General features: G+C 59.7%; 1 non-coding gene across 1 annotated transcript; it reads right to left on the bottom strand.

Moving 5' to 3' along the window:
• Positions 1–1,594: 1,594 nt before the first annotated feature.
• LOC142793005 (small subunit ribosomal RNA) lies at positions 1,595–3,409 on the bottom strand. The gene has a single exon (XR_012891369.1). It is a non-coding gene; the product is annotated as a small subunit ribosomal RNA (ribosomal RNA).
• Positions 3,410–9,452: the final 6,043 nt, after the last annotated feature.

Below are 9,452 nucleotides of genomic sequence, written 5' to 3' on the forward strand. Positions count from 1 at the left end.
CGGCTGCCGCAAATCGAGCAAACGGTGTGTTTCGGACGGCGTTTCGCTTCCGCTACTTGCGAGTGCTTTCGTGGTCCACCCCTCTATAAATACTCGGGAGGCGTCGAAGCCGGTTCTCCAAGCCGGACCCGTAGGTATCGTTGTGTGCTCGCTCTCATTGGCCCGCCTAACCAGAAAATGCCTGCGGTACACCCATTTGGATAAGAGTGCACGCAGATGCGGGCCTCGACGGCTACACATTTCCTCGGGCGGCCGCCTCCCGGCCTCCGTGGAGCGCGGGATGCACGGTCCCATCGACAAGCCTCTCCCGTTTTTACCGTGGCGTCGCGGTTCACCACGGCGGGCGGGTCGGTCTCCTCCGCATAAAAAGGGGGACCCCCGCTTTTTGTTCCACGAAATCGCACAAGCTTTTTTCGCATCCACGGTTTGCCACCGCACACCAAAATGCCGATCCGGCTGCCTACTTTAGCCAACAGGTGGAGCCAGGCGCGCCGTACTTGCGCGGCACTTCCCACGTCCACCGAAGTCGGTGCCAAGGACCACTTTCGGCGCCGGAGCCGCGTACGAGCCTACTCGAGGCGGAAGAACGAAGCCAGCAAGGGCCTGGCCGCAAGTGCGTTCAATTGTCGGGACGTCCAAGTCCCTCGTTCTTCCGTGCTTCCTCTTTCGGCAAGTCGTTGCGGCACCTTCCCAAAGCGCGCAGACCCGCTAATCGCGACGAGCGCGACGTGGCCGTGCCGCCTTTCCCTCGGCAGCAAGCAAAACGCCTGGCAACGTCGACGCTCCCCTAACCGCGATCTCGCACCGTGTTTCGTGTGGCGAATTCAAAAGCCGGCCGGCGCTGCTGCAACCATTACGGTCGGTACGCATACGCCGCGGAGGGCGGGACGGTCATCGGAGCGTGCGGTTCCTCCATCGAGTACTGCGCACCTCGGCCGTCGCATCGCCGTGCCATGACCGGCCGCGCGTCAACGCGAACCGGTGCCAGCGAGATCCCTCGCCTGCAAGAACCGACCGGCAGCCTCCGTCACCCGAGGACGCGGAGGCGCTTGCCGCGGACGGCGGGACGGTATGCACTGGTGCACAGCGGACCCGTCACATCGCCAGTTCCTTGACCGACCGCCGACGCTTGTGCCGTTCCTCTCGTACTTGGCAGTCGCCGCGCGATTGTCGGGTCTCGTTCTTGCACGCTCGAACGGTCGGGAGGGCACTCGGCTGGCGTTTCGGGAACGCGCAGCCTCGCCTTCTACCGACGTAACCACGACTCGCCGTTCGCGCTCCGCCGCTCCTGTTTACAGTACTAGGCGGTCCCGCAGCGGTCGGGTCGCGCATTTCGAGCGCTTCGAGCCACGGTGCAGTGGCGGGTCGAAAGCCGACCTATGAGTGCGTTGCGCCGTTTGTACCCGCGTCCGCCACCTGGCCGACCGTCCAAGGTCGCGGTGTTGGCGTCCGCTGGGCGCAACAATTTGTCACGGGGTGCCGCTCCACATTCAGGCAGCCCCGTGGGGAAAAGCCGACCCCGCGTCCAAACGGGGTCAGCGGCAGAAAGTGTCGGGCGCAGACGCAGCTGAGGCGCTCACCCTTCACAATCCGTTAATGATCCTTCCGCAGGTTCACCTACGGAAACCTTGTTACGACTTTTACTTCCTCTAAATGATCAAGTTTGGTCATCTTTCCAACAGACCGGCGCAACCGAAAGGCCGCGCCGGACATCGGTCCGAAGACCTCACTAAATCATTCAATCGGTAGTAGCGACGGGCGGTGTGTACAAAGGGCAGGGACGTAATCAACGCGAGCTTATGACTCGCGCTTACTGGGAATTCCTCGTTCAAGGGGAACAATTGCAAGCCCCTATCCCAATCACGAAAGAAGTTCCACGGGTTACCCAGTCTTTTCAGACAGGGATAAAGACACGCTGCTTCCTTCAGTGTAGCGCGCGTGCGGCCCCGGACATCTAAGGGCATCACAGACCTGTTATTGCTCTGTTTCGTGCGGCTAGGAGCCGCTTGTCCCTCTAAGAAGGTTGTAAGGTGCTGGGAACCCCGCACCTATTTAATAGGCTAGAGTCTCGTTCGTTATCGGAATTAACCAGACAAATCGCTCCACCAACTAAGAACGGCCATGCACCACCATCCACCGAATCAAGAAAGAGCTCTCAATCTGTCAATCCTCCCAGTGTCCGGGCCGGGTAAGTTTTCCCGTGTTGAGTCAAATTAAGCCGCAGGCTCCACTCCTGGTGGTGCCCTTCCGTCAATTCCTTTAAGTTTCAGCTTTGCAACCATACTTCCCCCGGAACCCAAATACTTTGGTTTCCCGGAAGCTGCCCGCCGAGTCATTTGAGTAACTCAGGCGGATCGCTGGTTGGCATCGTTTATGGTCAGAACTAGGGCGGTATCTGATCGCCTTCGAACCTCTGACTTTCGTTCTTGATCAATGAAAACATTCTTGGCAAATGCTTTCGCAGTAGTTCGTCTTGCGACGGTCCAAGAATTTCACCTCTAGCGCCGCAATACGAATGCCCCCGTCCGTCCCTCTTAATCATTACCTCGTATTCCAAAAACCAACAGAACAGAAACGAGGTCTTGTTCTATTATTCCATGCAAGTTTATTCAGGCGACTCGCCTGCGTTGAGCACTCTAATTTTTTCAAAGTAAAAGCACCGGCCATCTCGAGGCACACAATGAAGTGCACCAAGAAAGAACCGGCATGATGTTCAGTCCGAGCCGTCGCATCGGGTAGATGCACTACTCGTCTGGAACTGAGATCCAACTACGAGCTTTTTAACCGCAGCAGCTTTAGTATACGCTATTGGAGCTGGAATTACCGCGGCTGCTGGCACCAGACTTGCCCTCCAATTGATCCTCGTTAAAGGATTTAGAGTGTACTCATTTCAATTACGGGGCCTCAAAAGAGTCCCGTATTGTTATTTTTCGTCACTACCTCCCCGTGCCGGGAGTGGGTAATTTGCGCGCCTGCTGCCTTCCTTGGATGTGGTAGCCGTTTCTCAGGCTCCCTCTCCGGAATCGAACCCTGATTCTCCGTTACCCGTAACAACCATGGTAAGCAAGTAACCTACCATCGAAAGTTGATAAGGCAGACACTTGAAAGAAACGTCGCCGGCTCGTGGCCATGCGATCAGCACAAAGTTATCCAGAGTCACCACACAATACGGGCCGAAACCCGATCGATCTTGGTCTAATAAAAGCACCCGTTACCCAAAGGGCTCCAGGCTCACTGCATGTATTAGCTCTAGAATTGCCACAGTTATCCAAGTAGGAAGAAACGATCTAAGGAACCATAACTGATTTAATGAGCCATTCGCGGTTTCGCCTTATTTCGGCATGTACTTAGACATGCATGGCTTAATCTTTGAGACAAGCATATGATTACTGGCAGGATCAACCAGGTAATCGTTCGACTGCGCGTCCGTCCTCGCCTTCGGCGGGCCGGACGCAGTCTGTGTGCGGCGGAGGCCACCTTCAGGCGCCCCAACACGCTTATTTTGCACTCCGAGATGACGGCGTTCGAGCTCGCTACGGCACAACCTTCCCGAAAGACGAGTGGGAGCCGTGCGGCAAGAAGCACGTTCATGCTCGCTCTTTTTCGTTGCATCGACTCGGTCGCGCCGTGCGGGTTGCCCAAGCCCGCTGCACTGTCGGTGGACCGGCCGGAACTAGCAACGGAGCCGAGACTGCAAAGCCGCCAGACGACGGGTCACGCCCGCGTCTTCGGCGCTTTCGCATCTGAATCGCCCGAGGACGACACGGAACACACCTCGATATCGTGGTAAAACGGCACCGTCCGACAACCAGCCCCTAACGCATCAAGCGGATGAGGCTGCAGACGACTGCCGTGGATTCCCCTGGAGCAGACCCGAGGACACGCTTGACGAGGCCGAAGCCCGCCGCATATCAGACACCCGGTCGCTTTCGCGTACGCCGCTCACGAGAACCCCCACATAATAGCAGCGATAAGTACCCAGACCTCCTTGGGCACTAATACGAGCGTACTCGAGAAAATTTCACCGCGGGTGTGCCCCGAAACGTGTGGCACGTTGAGCGTGCCACAAGTCTACGTCGCTCTCAAACCCGCCGAGGTCGTAGAATTTGCGACCCTACTCACGAAATTCCCACCGAGGATACGGCCGCAAACGTACCGCACCTTGGGTAGGCCACGAGTTTGTGCAACACTACGCTGACGGCACAGCACCGAGGTCGTGCGCGCACGCACGGGAAAATTCCGCCGCGGTTTCTGCCGAAAACGTGAGGCACCACGACTCTCCGCAAGTTCGCGTCGACTGCGAAAGACCGAAGTCGTGAACGACGTGTCCGCTACTCGCCGCCGACACGCTGGACACCAAACGTACAACGACTCGACGGCGTCGTAGAGGCCCACGACGCGGTTTTCCTTAACGACGTCTCGGCGTGGCACCGACAGGTTAGAACGGCCGACCAACGTTCCCTGTCCGCCGTTCGGCTCAGTCGAAGGGCTCGGCGACTTCGGCAACGCTGCGAAGCCGCACGGTGACGCACGCCATGTCCCCATTTTTTTTTTTTTTTTCTTTCTGCGTCTGCCGGGGTGCCCCTATAATAGCAGCGATAAGCACCCAGACCGCCGTGGGTCGCTCGCCCCGGCTGACGTGGTTTTTCGTACTCCTGCGGCGGTCGCCGTCAAGCACGTCCAAATACGCTACTTTCGTGGGCGCATTCACGCTCTTTCGCTTCGCCGGAGTGCCAGCACTCACTCTGCCAAAAACGGCGAACATCCGAGCGGCGGTTCCCACTTTTGCGTCGGCGTCGCAAACCCCGCCCCGGCAGACGAGGTTTGCCGTACTCGTGCGACGGTGGCCGGCGGGCACGTCGAAAGACGCCGATATCGTGCGCGAATTGGCGCACCTTGGCTTCACCGGAGTGCCGCCACTGACTCCTCCAAAAACGGCGAAGATCCGAGCGGCGCTTCCCACTTTCGCATCGGCGTCCCGAACTCCGCCCCGGCTGACGCGGTTTACCGTACTCGTGCGACGGTCGCCGGCGAGCACGTGGAAAGACGCCGATATCGTGCCCGAATCGGCTCCGTTCGGCTTCGCCGGAGTGCCAGCACTGGCTCGGCGAAAGACGACGAACATCCGAGCGACGGTTCTCACTATTGCGTACGCGTCGCAAACCCCGCCCCGGCAGACGCACTTTGCCGTACTCGTGCGACGGTCGCCGGCGAGCACGTAGAAAGACGCCGATATCGTGCCGGAATCGGCCCCGTTTGGCTTCGCCGGAGTGCCAGCACTCACTCGGCCACAAACGGCGAACATCCGAGCGGCGGTTCCCACTTAGCCGTCGGCGTCCCGAACTCCGCCCCGGCAGACGCGGTTGCCGAGCTCGTGCGACTAGCGACCGCGAAGCCGTCTCGCGACGCCGCTTTCGTGCGCGGCTCCCACTGCGACCTGGGTCACCCGAGGTCGACGAGCAAGAAAGAATGTCGAAAAAAAATTTTTTTTTTTTTGCGTCTGCCGGGGTGCCCCTATAATAGCAGCGATAAGCACCCAGACCGCCATGGGTCGCTCGCCCCGGCTGACGTGGTTTTTCGTTTTCCTGCGGTGGTCGTCGTCAAGCACGTCCAAACACGCCACTTTCGTGGGCGCATTCGCGCTCTTTCGCTTCGCCGGAGTGCCAGCACTCACTCTGCCAAAAACGGCGAACATCCTAGTGGCGGTTCCCACTTTTGCGTCGGCGTCGCCAACCCCGCCCCGGCATACGCGGTTTGCCGTACTCGTGCGGCGGTGGCCGGCGGGCACGTCGAAAGACACCGATATCGTGCGCGAGTCGATGCTTCTTGGTCTCGCAGGAGGGCCGCCACTCACTCCTGCAAAAACGGCGAAGATCCGAGCGGCGCTTCCCACTTTTTCGTCGGCATCGCAAACCTCGCCCCGGCAGACGCGCTTTGCCGTACTCGTGCGACGGTCGCCGGCGAGCACGTCGAAATACGCCGATATCGTGCCCGAATCGGCCCCGTTTCGCTTCGCCGGAGTGCCAGCACTCACTCGGCCAAAAACGGCGAACATCCGAGCAGCGGTACCCACTTAGCCGTCGGCATCCCGAACTCCGCGCCGGCTGACGCGGTTGCCGAGCTCGTGCGACTAGCGACCGCGAACGCGTCTCGCGACGCCGCTTTCGTGCGCGGCTCCCATTGCGACCTGGGTTACCCGAGCTCGACCAGCAAAAAAGAAGGTCGAAAAAAATTTTTTTTTTCTGCGTCTGCCGGGGTGCCCCTATAATAGCAGCGATAAGCACCCAGACCGCCGTGGGTCGCTCGCCCCGGCTGACGTGGTTTTTCGTACTCCTGCAGCGGTCGCCGTCAAGCACGTCCAAATACGCCACTTTCGTGGGCGCTTTCGCGCTCTTTCGCGTCGCCGGTGTGCCAGCACTCACTCTGCCAAAAACGGCGAACATCCTAGTGGCGGTTCCCACTTTTGCGTCGGCGTCGCCAACCCCGCCCCGGCATACGCGGTTTGCCGTACTCGTGCGGCGGTGGCCGGCGGGCACGTCGAAAGACACCGATATCGTGCGCGAGTCGATGCTTCTTGGTCTCGCAGGAGGGCCGCCACTCACTCCTGCAAAAACGGCGAAGATCCGAGCGGCGCTTCCCACTTTTTCGTCGGCATCGCAAACCTCGCCCCGGCAGACGCGCTTTGCCGTACTCGTGCGACGGTCGCCGGCGAGCACGTCGAAATACGCCGATATCGTGCCCGAATCGGCCCCGTTTCGCTTCGCCGGAGTGCCAGCACTCACTCGGCCAAAAACGGCGAACATCCGAGCAGCGGTACCCACTTAGCCGTCGGCATCCCGAACTCCGCGCCGGCTGACGCGGTTGCCGAGCTCGTGCGACTAGCGACCGCGAACGCGTCTCGCGACGCCGCTTTCGTGCGCGGCTCCCATTGCGACCTGGGTTACCCGAGCTCGACCAGCAAAAAAGAAGGTCGAAAAAAAATTTTTTTTTTCTGCGTCTGCCGGGGTGCCCCTATAATAGCAGCGATAAGCACCCAGACCGCCGTGGGTCGCTCGCCCCGGCTGACGTGGTTTTTCGTACTCCTGCAGCGGTCGCCGTCAAGCACGTCCAAATACGCCACTTTCGTGGGCGCTTTCGCGCTCTTTCGCGTCGCCGGTGTGCCAGCACTCACTCTGCCAAAAACGGCCAACATCCGAGCGGCGGTTCCCACTTTTGCGTCGGCGTCGTAAACCCCGCCCCGGCAGACGCGGTTTGCCCTACTCGTTCGACGGTCGCCGGCGAGCGCGTCGAAAGACGCCGATATCGTGCGCTAATTGGCGCTCCTTGGCTTCTCCGGAGTGCCGCCACTCACTCCTCCAAAAACGGCGAAGATCCGAGCGGCGTTCTCCACTTTCGCATCGGCGTCCCGAACTCCGCCCGGGCTGACGCGGTTTACCGTACTCGTGCGACGGTCGCCGCCGGGCACGTCGAAAGACGCCGATATCGTGCCGTAATCGGCCCCGTTTGGCTTCGCCCGAGTGCCAGCACTCACTCGGCCAAAAACGGCGAACATCCGAGCAGCGTTTCCCACTTTCGCATCGGCGTCCCGAAGCCCGCCCCGGCAGACGCGGTTTGCCCTACTCGAGCGACGGTCGCCGGCGATCACGTCGAAAGGCGCCGAATTCGTGCACGAATCGATGCTTCTTGGTCTCGCAGGAGGGCCGCCACTCACTCCTGCAAAAACGGCGAAGATCCGAGTTGCGCTTCCCACTTTTTCGTCGGCGTCCCGAACTACGCCCCGGCTGACGCGGTTTACCGTACTCGTGCGACGGTCGCCGGCGGGCACTTCAAAATACGCCGATTTCGTGGGCGCATTCACGCTGTTTCGCTTCCCCGGAGTGCCAACACTCACTCTGCCGAAAGCGGCGATCATCCGAGCGGCGGTTCCCACTTTTGCGTCGGCTTCGCAAACGGCGCCCCGGCAGACGCGCTCGTGCGACGTACTCGTGCGACGGTCGCCGGCGAGCACGTCGAAAGACGCCGATATCGTGCTCGAATCGACCCCGTTTCGCTTCGCCGGAGTGCTGCCAGTCACGGCGCAGAGAACGGCGAACAAGTGTTTTTTTTTTTTTTCTAGAATTTGTGTTATAGAAGGCACATTTGATATCGGACGATAATTTTCAACTTTATCACGCGCACCGATTTTCGTGTAGAGGTTTGCAAGTTTATGGGAATTTCTCCACTTGGAATAATGCGATTTAGTAGTACTACGAGAACTTCATGGATGTACTCAAGGGTACGGGGCAAGTCAGTTACGTCAACACCTGCAGATTTTTTACACTTCAAACTGAAAATTGTTGGTTGTGAGTCCTCGTGTGATATTAAAGGCCGATTCGCTAACACATAGAACAAAGAAAGAAAGGAAGAAAAAACGCCCGCGCTCGCTCAAGAAACCTGGGTTCGCAACAAGTGGCAACAACAAGCAACCGAGCGAGTGCGCCAAAACCCGTGGCGGCCGAACAAACGCGAAGTCCCAACCGCGTCAGCCGGGGCGGCACGGGACAGGAAAAATCACTTCAGCCGGGGCGGCGGGGCACCGAATAAACCTCGTCACCTCGTCGCAGGATAAAAGAGGAAACAAAAAGTCTAAACAGCGTCTGCTGGAGCGAATGCGTAATAAAACAACAACAACAACAAAAAAAAAACACCCGCGCTCAAGAAGTCTGCAATCCTCACAAAAGGCGACTGTGACCGAGCAGCGTCAGCCGGGGCCGTGCGAAACGGAAAAACCGCGACTACCGGGGCGTCGAGGCACCGAAAAATCCACTTCAGCCGCGGCGAAAAAAAAAACAAAAAGAAAGACGGAGGGGGGGGGGGGAACCACGTCTGCCGGGGCGAAGGAAAAAAAAAACGCGTCTGCCGGGGCGAGCCCGGGTGCGGCACCACCGGGAAAACTGTGGCAAACAGACATGGCGATCGAGTGAGTGGGCCGCCAGCCAGGCTCAGCCAAAAAGTGCAAAGTCCGAACTGCGTCAGCCGGGGCGGCAAAAACCGCGTCAGCCGGGGCGGCGCAAAAAACCGCGTCTGCCGGGGCGGCACGAAACCGCGTCAGCCGGGGCGGGGCGAAAACTGCGTCAGCCGGGGCGAAAAGAAAAAAAAAAAACGCGTCTGCCGGGGCAAGCCCGGGTGCGGCACCACCGGGAAAACTGTGGCAAACAGACATGGCGATCGAGTGAGTGGGCCGCCAGCCAGGCACAGCCGAAAAGTGCAAAGTCCGAACCGTGTCAGCCGGGGCGACGCAAAAACCGCGTCAGCCGGGGCGGCGCGAAAACCGCGTCAGCCGGGGCGGCACGAAACCGCGTCAGCCGGGGCGGCGCGAAAACTGCGTCAGCCGGGGCGGCGCGAAAACCTCGTCAGCCGGGGCGAGCGAAAAGGGGGGGGGGGGGAACCACGTCTGCCGGGGCGAAAGAAAA

Source organism: Rhipicephalus microplus, unplaced genomic scaffold (genome assembly GCF_043290135.1).
Source record: "Rhipicephalus microplus isolate Deutch F79 unplaced genomic scaffold, USDA_Rmic scaffold_267, whole genome shotgun sequence".
In the NCBI taxonomy this organism is placed as follows: Eukaryota; Metazoa; Arthropoda; class Arachnida; order Ixodida; family Ixodidae; genus Rhipicephalus; species Rhipicephalus microplus.